The 14,131-nt window shown below is 39.8% G+C and overlaps 1 long non-coding RNA gene across 1 annotated transcript; it reads left to right on the top strand.

Moving 5' to 3' along the window:
• The first annotated feature begins 2,525 nt into the window (after positions 1–2,525).
• Positions 2,526–12,960, top strand: LOC309620129. Its single transcript, XR_014239433.1, has 2 exons — positions 2,526–10,788; positions 11,083–12,960. It is a non-coding gene; the product is annotated as an uncharacterized lncRNA (long non-coding RNA).
• The last annotated feature ends 1,171 nt before the right edge of the window (positions 12,961–14,131 follow it).

Here is a 14,131-nt window from a genome sequence, read left to right as displayed (position 1 = left end):
AAGGTGTTCAATATCATTAGCTATTAAGAAATGCAAATCATACCACCATGTGGTATCACTACACACCTATTAAAGCAGCTAGAATAAAAAAATAGTGACAATACAAAGTGGTGGCCAGGTTGCAGAGAAACTGGGTCTCTTGTATGGCTGGTGGGAGTCTAAAATGGTACAGCCATGCTGAAACAGAACATGATGGCTTCTATAAAAAAAAGAAAAAGAAATTAAACTTGCACCTGAACTTCAACCCAGTAATTATATTCCTGGGCATTTATTACACAGAAATATAAACTAATGTTTGCAAAAATCCTGTATACTATTGTTCGTAGCAGCCCTAATTGTTATAGCTAAAAATTGGAAACCATCCAAATGTCCTTCGACTGGTGAATGCCTAAACAAATAGCACCTGTGTACAATAAAATTCTATTCAACGATGAAAAAGAACAAATTATTGGTGCAGGCAACACCTTGAATGGCTCTCAAGGGCATTATGTTGAGTGAAAAAAGCCAGTCCCAAAGGTTACAATACTGTATGATCCCATTTATATGGTATTTTTAGAATGGTAAAGTTACAGAGATGGAGAACAAACTAGTTGTAGCCAGGTGTCGGTGGGGGAAGGGTGTAACCGTTAAGGGATGTACTAGTCATGGTTCTCCAGAGAAACAGAACCGAAAGGTTACACACACACACACACACACGTGTGTGTGTGTGCATGTATGTGTGTATGTACATATACACATAAACAACAATATTTATTATGAGGAATTGCGATTATGGAGGATGAGAAGTCTCACGATCTTCCATCTGCAATTTGCAGACCCAGGAAGGCCAGTGGTATAATTCCAATCCGAGTCTGAAGACCTGAGAACTGGGTGAACCAGTGGTATAAATCCAAGTCCAAGGGCAGAAGAAGACCAATGTCCACACTGAGGCAGGCAGGAGGGCAAGCGTCCTCTCTTCTTCAGGTTTTTGTTCTATTCAGGCTCTCAATGGATTGGTTAATGCCCACCACAATGGGGAGGGCAGTGCTCTCATTCTACAGATTCAGATGTTAATCTCTTCCAGAAACATACTCACAGACCCAGAAATAATGCCTAACCAGACAGCTGGGCACCCCATGACCTAGTCAAGTTGACACATATAATTAACCATCACAGGGGGATAACATGAGGAAGTTTCTTTGTGGTGATGGGGCAATTCTGAATCTTGATTTTGATGATGATTACTTGCATCTAGACATGTGACAATATTTCATAGAACTACATACATGCACATACCCAAAGCGCAGATAAACACTGGTGAGATCTGAATAAGGTAAGTAACTGATTTAATAGTATTGGGCCAACATCAGTTTCCTGGTTTTGATACTGTCTTATGTTTATTTAATATATTATCTGTGAGGGGAGTTTGGTGAAGGAAAAACTTCTTGTGAGTCCTAAACTATTTTGAAATTTTAAAAGTTTTAATAAAAATAAAAGAGGACATAAAAACCTCTCAGATCTACCAAAAGGCAGCTGTTGAATCTACTATAACATGGTTAAGACACATATTTTACCAAAGCCCCAATTTTTTTTTAGGATGAATTCAGTAATCAAATCAAACATGGACAGTATACAGTCTGAAGTTTACAATACCCAATACTGTTTCCGTAATTTACAAACATTTATTTGTGTTCAAGTTTGTTTACCCTACACTCAGGTCATTTCTCTGATTTTCTGGACTCTCATAAAGGTAAAGATCAGAGCATGTTTTTCCCATCAATGTGTTTGTGATAAACATGGTGATCTGATGTCTAGGATCACAGTTTAGCAAGACCTATTAAAATGTTATTGTAGGTGGCAAGATTTAAGAGGAAGTTATCATGAACTTTAGCTATAGCCGTATATATTCCCTCCCATCTTCCAAAAAGGGAAATAGCTTTCCCTTTACTATCTAGAATAGTGGTGAATATGTTTATAGATAATAAATTTCTTTAGGCAAAAATTAACATACCAAACTCTTAGGTGCATTCAGCCTTATATTCATATTCTTGGAATTAGCACTACAGTGATAATAATAAAGATTATCATTTATTGCATGCTTGTTTTGTGCTAAGCCCTGGGCTCAGTGCTGCAGATCCTAAAAAGAATAATGAATGACCTTTACCCAAGAAACTCCTATTCTAATGCAGAAGACAGAAAACTGAATAGCAAATCGCAGTCAATGTGGAATTACTTAGCAGTTAGTCTCTTTTTCCCTGTGCCTTTGTCCTCATCCGTAAAATGGGTCCACAAATAATCCATATTTCACAGGTTCATTATGAGGATTTCAAAAGAAAATGTATAAAACGGCTCTGAAACATAGTAAGAGTTCTCTAAATGATAATGGTTGTTATCCTTATGTCAGGAGTGCTCAGCCGTCTCCCAAAGCCTCATCTCTGGACTTGTGTTCAAACCAACCTGAATAGGTCCTCTCTTTGCTATGAAGAATGTGTTTTATTATTGCTCAGATCTGGAAAAAAATATCCTGTCCTTGTCAGGTCAAAAGCATTCCTACCGATTCTGAGCACAACTCCTCTAAATTTGCAGAGGCAGAGTATTTGGAAAGGAGAAGCGATTACAGGAGCACCTAAGTAGACAGTGGAGCATAGTGGTTGAAAGCACATGCGTTGCAGTCAGTTTCATCCCTTCACTAGCTCTGTGATCCTGGACAAGTGACCATTTTTCTGAGCCTAAGTTTCTTCATCTGTAAAATGAAGGCCATAATGGTATTTACCTCATAAGGCTGTTGGAAGCTTACAGGACACAATATTTCTAAAGTGCTTGCCAGTTTCCAACCCATAGCAGGTCTTAGTTCCATCTCTTTCCCACCAGCCCTCATAGCAGAAGAACTTAGAATTGGTCCCAAGTCAGTCTCTCCCCAGCCAGAAACACTCCTGCATCAAAGGTAACATATATTAATCCTACACTGTTTTTTTCTTTCATCCCTTTGGTGCTAAAATCACATTCATTGGTCAGATTTATGAAATGCAATAGCACCTAACAGGGTAACTATTGCTTAGTAAGTGTTTCATAAATATCGGTTGGCTAACTGCTAATGGATTACAAAGGATGAGTACATTTATAACATAAACTGAAGGTTAATGTGGAGTGTGTTAGAACTTAGAAATGTGTAAAGAAATCTTGCTTAAGTGCTATTACCGATAAACTAAGGCCAATTGCCTAGAATGTTCCCTCCATACTCCCACTACCAAGGATCATCCTGCTTGGCTTCATGTACTGCTGATAACTTACTCCTCCAAGACTGCCTTTCATGTCCATGTGAACCATAGTTACCTGCACAAAAATATGTTCTCTGCTTGGGGGACGGGATGAGAGAGAATGGTTTATCCTGGTATCATGCAGCTCTAGGAGTGTATGAGAGGAAGATGAAATACATAGATACAGAGAAAGAAAAAGGGGGTTGGAAATATATTTCTAATCAGCAGATATTATGTTAGGGCACAATCACACAAGTTGCCTTTATGGAGATTTAGGAACTAAATCCAACGGGGTTCTGCCTTTAAGGATCAATGTATACAATTGCAGTATATAGTTGTATGCAGTTGACTTGAAGTTGGACACACAAAAGTTTGAGCTCTAAATCTGCCATGTCATTTTCACCACTCTAATCTTGATTGTCTCATTTTTTAAACAAAGTTTCTGAGAAAGAACTTTGGACAACATACTTTAAATATTAACATCATTGAGAACATATAATTTCTAATTTCTATTTATTAACATAGCTCATCCAGCTCTGTGAAAGGGTGGGGCTAGAATCATCCAGTTGTTGAATCTCTGAGATTTCAGTGTGTTCAGGCACCATCTATTCATAACTGGCTTTGAAGCCACTGCTTTCACTTACAGGGATGAGAGGGGCCAGTGCTCACTGCATTGTTTCTCCACTAAGGGGAGGATCTACCGGTACAAGCCATACCTGTCTTGTTGTAGAGACAGGCAGCAATGCAGGTCTCTGGCCCCATCCCCAATCAGTTTCCCCAAAACCCCACAAATCCTGAAAAGGAATCTTGTAAAGTTCAATGAGACAGTCAAAAGACAGGTTCTAACTCAATTTAATTATCTCCTTTACTTAGCCTTTGGGATTATATGTACAGATGAACACAAAAGGGATGGTTTTAAAAGGAATATCTGTTAAAGGACAGTCCTGCTCATTAATACAAAAACTAAGAAATAACCTGGCCTTCTGACCTGAGGGGCTACAAACATAATGATATTTAAATCATGCTGTCATCCTGAATTTCCCAGCCCAGGCTGGCTCCAAAAATGTATTGTTTCCAAGACAGTGCCATATCAAGGCATTCTGGAACTTGAAAAAATTCAAGGGCATTTTATCCACATAAACAATTTTCTCTAAGAGTTGCAAGTTAAAAGCAAGGAGCCCAGGAATGTCCTTCACAAATGCAGCTGTGTGATTAGTGATTAGAAAAGTCATGAGGTTGTCTTTGTATTGGGGAGGAGGACGTATAGAGGAGATATCATTATTATAATTCCTAAAACTGGGCTCTCCAATATGGTAGCCACTAGAAACATATGGCTATTTAAATTAAAAACAATTGTCCTCTATCTCACCAGCTGCATTTCAGGTTCTCAGTGGCCACATCAGGATGTGGCTGCCATATTGGACAGCACAGGCAGGCAACTTTTCCATCATCACAGAAAGTCATACTAGAGTATTAGCTCTAATACTACTTCCTTTAAAGAGAATTCCCTAGCCCTCTGTATACAATGGCATTATAGAATTTGTTCAACTCTGCCCTGCAGTATAACTGGTTACACAGATGTGTCAGCCCTACTATGAATAGAGAGTTATTTGTGCAGGAACCTTTTTTTCCAGTTTTGTTGGGGAATATTTGGCAAATAAAACTTGTATATACTTAAGGTATACAAAGTGATGATATGGTATACGTATACATTGTGAAATGCTTATCACAGTCAAGGTAATTAACACATCCATTACTTCACATCATTACCATTTTTTATCCTGTGGTGAGAACACTTAATATCTACTAATTTAGCAAATTTAAATATATAGTGCAGTATTATTAACTTTAGACACCATGCTGTACATTAGATCCCCAGAACTTACTAATCTTATAACTGAAAGTTTATATCCTGTGACCACCATTTCCCCATTTCCCCCACCACCTAGCCCCTGGTGATCACCATTGTACTCTGCTTCTGTGAGTTTGACTGCTGTAGATTCCACAAATAAGTGAGATCATGCAAATTTGTTTTTCTGAGTTCGGCTTATTTCACTTAGCGTGATATTCTCCCTGTTCATACAAGTTGCAAATGACAGGATTTCCTTCTTTTCTGTGGCAGAATAATGTGTCCTCTTGCATCTCATTGAGCTCCTTTGAGATGATTATTTTGAATTCTTTGTCAGGCATTTCAGAGATCTCTACTTTTTTAGGTTGGTTGCTGGGGCTTTATTAGTTTCCTTTGGTGGTATCACGTTTCCCTGTTTGTGATCTGTGTAGCCTTGCATTGGGGTCTGAGCATTTGATGGGTAAACACCGTTCTCAGTCTTTACATACTGGTTTCAGCAGGTAGAGGCCTTCTCATGCCAGGTTCCTGGACTGATGGGATAGCCTACGGGATCACAGTCGAGCAGGGTCTGGGCTGGGTAACGTGGATACTGCTGGATATACAATGGGGTCTGTATTTGTCAGGCTTGTTACCAGGGGCTTGGGCGGCTATGGACCCTGTCTGGTCCCTGGGTGAATAGGACTACCTCCAGGATGTTGGTCAGTAGGGCTGGCACTGGGACAAAGGCACTTCAGGGTCTGCAGTTGGGTCTGCACATGGCAGGCCTGTTACCAAGTATGCAGATGTGTTTGACTCCTTCCAGGTCCCTTGGTAGAGCTCCTGCTGGGACACTGGGTAGGTCCCTGGGTGATTAGGACCGCTCCTGGGCTACAGCTGGGAGGGGCTGTAGCCGAGTTACAGTGCCATTGCAGGATCCTCAGTTGGATTGGGGTTGTGGGCCTGCCTCCAAGCACAAGGATACTGAGTCCCTGTGTGGACAAGCCATTTCCCAGACCACAGCTGGGAGGGGCTGCAGCTGAGTTACAGGGATGCTTCAAGATCTGCAGCTGGACCAAGTTTGGCAGGCCCGCCTCTGGGTGCACAGATAGTGTTTCTCCTGGTGGGTCCTTGGACTGATAGGACTTCTCTTGAGCCGTGGCTGGAAGGGGGCTGGAACTGAGATACAGGACTGCTTCAGTATCCACAGTCAAATCAAAGTTGGCAGGCCTGTTACTGGAGGCATAGTCAGGTGTGACTCCTTCCAGGTTCCCTGGTGGATGGTGCTGATAGCAGGACCAAGGCCAAACGCAGCCATAGCCAAGTCCAGGGGGAGACAGGGCTGTTTCTGTATCTGTAGCTGGGACCACGGTTGGTGAGCCTGCTACCTGGTGTGGGCCTGCCTTCTCAAAATGGCCCTGCTCAGTTTTGGGCTCCACTGGTGTTTTATAACCCCCTACCTGGTTCCTGAAGCTCCCCCAAAGACACTTTTGTCTGTGGATGGCTGCCGAATTATTGTTGCTGTGGAGGATATGAATGGGGATCTCCTGTTCCACCATCTTGCTGATGTCACTCCAAGAACCTTATTCTTTAGGAGCATCTTTTGTACACACACACGTGTGCAATATTTAAATCAGTGGTTCTCCAACTTTAGCATGTATCAGAATTAGAAGGCCTGTTAAAACACAAAATTCTGCTTATCATCTCCAGCTCCAGATTTCCGGATGTAATAGGTCTGGAGAAAGTCACAAGAATATGCATTTCTAACAAGTCCAAGGGGTGTGGCTGATGCTGCTGGTCCAGGGACCATACCTTGAGAAACATCAACTCATATCCTAAACCCCAGGCATTGCAACCCAAAAGTGTCCCCTAAATACGGCCAGTCCTGAGCTTCAACTTTAAAATTGCTAGATCTTTCACTCACTCAGGATGGAGGGACAAAAGGCTTCAAGACTCTTTACTACAGTATTGGCCTTTCATTGTTTGATGAAAGAAAGTACTGCTGAATCTTTTGGACGGAAAAGTTGGCTGGAGGAAAAACTCTTTACAAACCTAAACTTTCTCCAAAATGGAGGGTCCTACTTAGATCGGATATGATTTCTTTGCTTCTAACACTTGACCTAAACTACTTACTTAATGCAAACCCCAAACTGGTCTAGCTCTGACTTTCTTTGAAGTAATACTTTCTTGTAAACAGTAAATGGTTGGTGTCTGCTTCCAGGATATAATATAGCAGCTCAAAATTTATTTTGCATAAATCAGAGGAGACATTCCCTAATATACCCATAAACATTGGCAGAGTAAAAATAAAAGTCAACTTTTTCACTGAGTTACATGCCACTTTTCTGAGTTTCAACCTTTTTTTTTAATTGAAGTACAGTTGATTTGCTATATTATATTAGTTTCAGGTGTACAACGTAGTGATCCAGTATTTTTGCAGATTATATTTCATTTGAAGTTTTACAAAATAATGGCTATATTTCCCTGTGCTGTACAATATATCCTAACTGCTTACTTATTTTATACATAGTAGTTTGTACCTCTTAATCCCATGCCTCTATTTTGCCTCTACCTCCTTCCCTCTCCCCACTGGTAACCACTAGTTCTCTATATCTGTGAGTCTGCTAATTCGAAAAGATACATGCACCCCAATGTTCATAGCAGCACAGTTTACGGTAGCCAAGATATGGAAGCAACCTAAGTGTCCATCAACAGATGAATGGATAAAGATGTGGTATATATATACAATAGAATGTTACTCAGTGATAAAAAGAATGAAATTCTGCCATTAGCAACAATGTGGCTGGACCTAGAGAGTATACTGCTGAGAGAAATAAGTCGGACAGAGAAAGACAAATAGTCTGTTATCACTTATATGTGGAATCTAAAAAATAAAACGAATGTATATAATAGAACAGAAACGACTCACAGATATTGAGTTTCAACCTTTGAAAGCTCTCCCAGACCAGTGGTAATAACTGAGAAAGGGTTGCATGCAGTACCACAGCATTACACACAACTGAGTATTCCATCATCTGGAGAGTTAGCTTTCTCCATTACCTTGTTATATATTTGACTGATTGTTTTCAGTTAATCGACTAAATTCTTCCATGACTTGGTACTTACAAACACTTGCCAAAGCAAGGGCATATGGAAATAATAGAGAGAGGGGAAGGAAGTACCACTTGTTGAGCAACTTCTAAAATGAAGCACAATCCTATAGACAATTTATATCTGTCAACTCATAAGACCTTCATGAATCTGCATGGTTGGGATTATTATCCTTTCATCACATATGAGAAAACAGAAACTCTGATGTATTACATGATCAGATCATGTTAATGCAGCTAGTAAGTGCTGTAGCATGAAGTGAAATGACGTTTCTCCAATGCCAAATCCCATTATCTTTTCCTCTATATTGGCATCCCTACAATGTATTTGGTAAAATGGGTGTTTCAATGGGGAAAAATGTTTGTTGGCCAAATAGGTTTTGAAAAGGTTGCATATCGTGACCTTTATTTAAGATTCCTGATGCTCACAGTATTTTAAGCACCCCGAACAAGACTTTCAGTAAAGAAACCGTACAGCGCAGGGTTTCCCAAATTTAATTGACAAGAGAACCCTTTACTCCTAAGAAAACATTTTGAGAAGTACTATTTTATTCTAGGCTGCCTGCCTAAATATAGAATGAATATTTATTTTTAACTCCAGTATTCCAAATGAGAGTTGGGGGCAGGTGATGGAGAAAGTTCAGTACCTCTCTCTCATTTCCAAATTCCTTCTTCAATGAATACAGATCTTCAGTTAGATTCAGCGGCCGAGAATTGGACTCTTTACCAGTTAGCAGGGATGCTGTGTTAAAAGGTGATACACATATTCCCCCTGTTCTCTTCTAAATCATCTTTCCTTATGTCTAAAGTGGTACAGTGAACTAGAGCCTTCTTTTCTATTGGGCCACCCTGGCTGTCTTATGCTTTCTTGGCAGTGCTAGAGTTTGGTAAGATCCTAGGATTTGAGTTTGGACCTAAACCATGTGCCCACATTCCCTGAATCTGTGTTTGGATATAAGCCAGGCTCACATTACACTGGTAGTTGACTGTCCTTTGCCATAGAACCTCATACATCTGTTTGTCTCAGGGAGCCTGTGGGAGGGGGTGGCCATGGTGGGGTATTGAATTCTAATACTCATAGGTACTTAATCTAATAGTCAAAACCCACAGTCTTTTTCATGACTCTGTTTTGCATTTTAACCCATATCTGTGGAGCTGAAAAGGTCCTTACAAATATTTCCATAATTTGCAAAGTATAAGGGAATAAAAAGAAAAAACAGTCAACTTCTTAAATTACTAATACACTTTTATTCATTCATATAATATATATGGTACTGTATGAAGTATTACATTATATTGCATATAGAATATAAAATAGTGCCCTTGTCCTTGTCATTCAGGAGTTTATAGGCCAAAACGTCAGATAAATACATGAGCGAGGAAAGAAGCAGACCTTTAGTCATACAGGCCCGATTCAGACATTTCTCCACTCTGGGACCTTGGGCACACTACTTAACCCAGCGGTCCCCAGCTTTTTTGGCACCAGGGACCGTTTTCGTGGAAGACAATTTTTCCACGGACCGGGGTTGCGGGTGGGGTCGGGGGTGGGGATAGTTCAGGCGGTAATGCGAGTGATGGGGGGCGGCAGATGACACTTGGCTTGCTCGCCCGCCGCTCACCCCCTGCTGTGCGGCCCGGTTCCTAACAGGCCGAGGACCGGTACCTGTCCGTGGCCTTCGGGTTGAGGACCCCTGACTTAACCTTTCAGATCCTTCGTATCCTCTTTAGTAATGGTGAGGTTTAACACTTCTCAGGGGCATTGTGAGAATGAAATGGAGTAACCTCTCTTGTGTTTTGCAGCCGGAAATATGTGCACCCCATGGTCATGAAACAAAAAGCCAACCCAAACTGGGGACAAAGGTCCTCTTGCAAAGTCAAGTTTACTTGAAAATGCGAAGAAATAATTTTTATAATAAAACAAACATGAATATATTAAGAGGTAGAAACAAAAGGTCCACGTGAATTTTGAGGCTAAAATACGAAGCTTCAATCACGTTCTGTTTCTGTAGTGGGCTGCTTCAGGCAGCACTTCCGGGAGGCCTGGGGGGATGTGCTTTCCCTCACCTCTACTTTATGGGTATTTCAGTGGGAAAAAAATTCTGAGAGGCACTGAAATTTATGAAAGGTTTACTAATCTATAAACATGTCACAATGTTGTTATTATTCATATTCAAAGCAGCGGCAAATAAGTGCAAAAGGAGACTGAAATGGCATGTAGGAGCTGACAAAGGAAAGCAGCAGTGTGACGGCAGGCTGACCACAGCAGAGTTCACGGGAGATGGCACTTGAGACACTGGGAGGGGACAGGTGCTTTCCTGTCATTTCTTTAGAGCAGTGACTCACAAACTTGAGTGCACATCAGCATCACCCAGAGGGCTTGTTAAAACACAGATTTTAGGGCCACAGCCCCAGAGCCCCTGATTTCCTAGGTCTGGGGTAGGGTCAGAGTATTTGCTTTTCTAGCAAGTATCCAGGTGATGTGTATGCTGTTGGTTCAAAAAGAACCACTGCTTTTGAACAGTGTTTCCTAATTCTAGCAACTTAAAAATAAATATTGATGTTTGCCCCCCCTTTCCTACTTAATTGGTCATATTATGAGCGTTAAAAATATTTCATGGTGGGCTTCCCTGGTGGCGCAGTGGTTGGGAATCTGCCTGCCAATGCAGGGGACACGGGTTCGAGCCCTGGTCTGGGAAGATCCCACATGCCGCGGAGCAACTAGGTCCGTGAGCCACAATTACTGAGCCTGCGCGTCTGGAGCCCGTGCTCCGCAACAAGAGAGGCCGCGATAGTGAGAGGCCCGCGCACCGCGATGAAGAGTGGCCTCAGCTTGCCGCAACTAGAGAAAGCCCTTGCACAGGAACGAAGACCCAACACAGCCATAAATAAAAAAAAAAAAATATATTTCAAGGTGTTTCTACTCTGCTGGAAGAGTTATGACAACCATTCCTTCCAGTTTGCCCAGGACTGAGTTGTTTCACGAGATGGGGGATTTTCAGTGCTCAAACTGGACAATCTCGCTCAAACTGGGGCAGTTGGTCAAGCTACTATGGAGTCAGGGTCTACTAGATAAATAACTTGCTTTACCTATCTTGAGGAGGATGGTGATAAACACAGTTTCTTTTAACGTTCTCTTGCCATTGCTTAGCACAGGAGTGGACACTCTAGAACTAGTTGCTTGATTCCACTTAACATTACAGAGGGGAAAAAACATGTTTTTTATAGTATGAGTATGGCACTTTAGAGACAACACTGTGAAGAATAGAAGGAATGCAAGCTTTGGAGTTAGACAGAATTGGACATGGTAGCTGCTGATTCCTACATGAATTAGTTGTGTGCCTTTGGGCAAGGTACTTAACCTATTTGAGACTCAGTTTCTTCTTACGTAAAGTGCAGAAATAAGAGCTCACAGAGTTTTTGTGAGAATCCATGAAATTATTTATTATAAACATGTCTAGTATAGTGGTAAGATCTCTGTCCTTCTTTACTGAAGATGACAATACAAATATGCAGAAGCCTTTAGGGAGTAGTAGTATCTTTATAGTTGGAACAAGGTATTCCAGAATGAAGGCTCGGTGTGAACAAAGGCCAGCTCTCAAAGGGCATGGTCTTTGGGGATAAGTACAGGAAAGTGGTATCACATTGCTTTGATCTGAATGTTTGTGTCCACCTAAAACTCATACGTTGAAAGCCTGACCCCTAAAGATAATGGTATTGGGAGGTGGGGTCTTAGGGAGGTGCTAAGGTCATGAAGGTGGAGCCTTGTTGTTGGATGAAAATTATCTAGCAAACACTTCAGTTATGAGTTACTTGGGTCAAAAGGTCAGACACCCAGTCGTGGGTAGTCTGCTTATTAAATGACATGGAGAATTTGATATCACACTGGCTTCTTATAAGCGTCTTTCATGTTTGAATCTATCCTCCCCCTCCATTCCCCACACACATATGTTAATGGATTAGTTTTTGTTAAGTGTTTGTTTTTCCACATTTTGTTCTTTTTTTTTTTAACATCTTTATTAGAGTATAATTGCTTTACAATGGTGTGTTAGTTTCTGCTTTATAACAAAGTGAATCAGTTATACATATACATATGTCCCCATATCTCTTCCCTCTTGCATCTCCCTCCCTCCCACCCTCCATATCCCACCCCTCTAGATGGTCACAAACCACCGAGCTATGGTGGTTCTATTCTATTGCCATAGAATGTTCCTTTATGATCCTTTGCAGGCCATCACCACTCACCCTGCCACCCCAAACAACAACTAGTCTGAAGTGTATCACCATAGATTAGATTCATTTGTTTTCAACTTCATTTAAGCAGAATTATACAGCATGTACTCTTTTGTGTCTGGCTTCTTTTGCCTCACAAGTTTAATGAGGAAAAATACTATATAAGATTTAAATCCACTTAAGTTTATTTAGACTTGTTTAACAGCCTATATATATTCTATTGTTGTGATTGATCTGTGTGTATCTTAGCAGTTTTATTTAGCACTTACACTTAGCAGTTGTCAGGCATAGTATTTTATAAATGTAAATTAAGTCAGCTTCATTGATAGCGTCATTTGTGTCTTCTGTATCTTTGCTGATTTGCTGTGTATTTGATCTATTAATTATTAATACTAAGAGAAGATTATCAATATCTCTAACTATAATCATGGATTTAACAATGTTTTACTTTTACTTTTGTCATTTTTGCTTGATGTATCTTACAGCTTTGTTGTTACAGTAAGATAACTGTCTTCTTAATGAATTGACCCTTTTAACATTGCAAAATGCTTTTCTTTAATATTGGTAAGCCTCTTCATCTTGAAGTCTTATGCCCGTTGCAAATATAGCCATACCAGCTTTCTTATGCTTAGTATTTCCATGATACATACCCTCCCATCCTTTTGTTTTTAACCTGTATGTTTCTCTGTATTTAATATGTTTCTTATAATCAACATATAGTTGGTTCTTGCTTTTTTATTCATTCTGACAATCTCTGATTTTTATTTGAAATCTTTAGTCTATTCATGTTTAATATAATAATTGATTTGCTTGGGTTTAAGTCTACTCTCTTCTTGTTTTATTTTCACTAGTACTACCTGACTTCTTGTGCCTGTTTCTCCTTTGCTGCTTTCACTGCGAGAGGTGAATCAAGTATCTTGTAGTATTCCATTATATTTTTCATGTTTGTGTGTGTATACAGGCACATGTAATGTGTATATGTTTGTTAGATAGTCTGTAGAGTATAATATGTATCTTTATTTTATCATAGCTTACCTTTCAGCATTATCCTACTTCACCAATAATATTAGAGCTTTGCAATTATGTGTTTTTAATTACCCCTCCTAGTCTCTATGCCCTATTAGTTATATATCAGTATTTAGCTTCTGCATATGATATAATCACAAATTACATTATTTTTAACAGTGAAGTCTTTTTAAAAATATGTACATGTGTGTATGTAACAGAAATAATATATTTTACATATAATAGCACTAATTTATAAAAATGTCATGTATATTCACTGACATATGCACTCTTTCAGATCGTCTTTATTCCTTCCTGTGGAAGTAGATTTCTATCTGGTATCATTTATTTTAGCCTAAATAATCTCTTTTAGGATTTCTTGTAGCTTAACTCTACTGAAAATTAATGATTTCAGGTATTTTCACTAGCTATTTTTCACTAGCTATTTTCACTCTCTCCTTCACTTCTGGAGACAATTTTCCTGGATATACAATTCTAGGCTGGTGGTTTATTATTTATTTTAGCATGTAAATGATTTCCCTTCATTGTTTCCTGTACTCCTTTGTTTCGGTTAATAAAGATGACACATGACTTCTTGTTGTTTCTCTTTATTTAAGGTGTCTTTTGTCTCTAGATGCCATCAAAGTATCTTTTATTTTTGTCTTCAATTTTCAATAATTTGACTATGATGATACGATGTTTGATTTCTTCGTATTCATCATGCT

Source organism: Balaenoptera borealis, assembly GCF_965194805.1.
Source record: "Balaenoptera borealis genome assembly, chromosome: X".
In the NCBI taxonomy this organism is placed as follows: Eukaryota; Metazoa; Chordata; class Mammalia; order Artiodactyla; family Balaenopteridae; genus Balaenoptera; species Balaenoptera borealis.
Note: the sequence above shows the minus strand (reverse complement) of the source record. Positions and strands in the feature narration are given on the sequence as shown.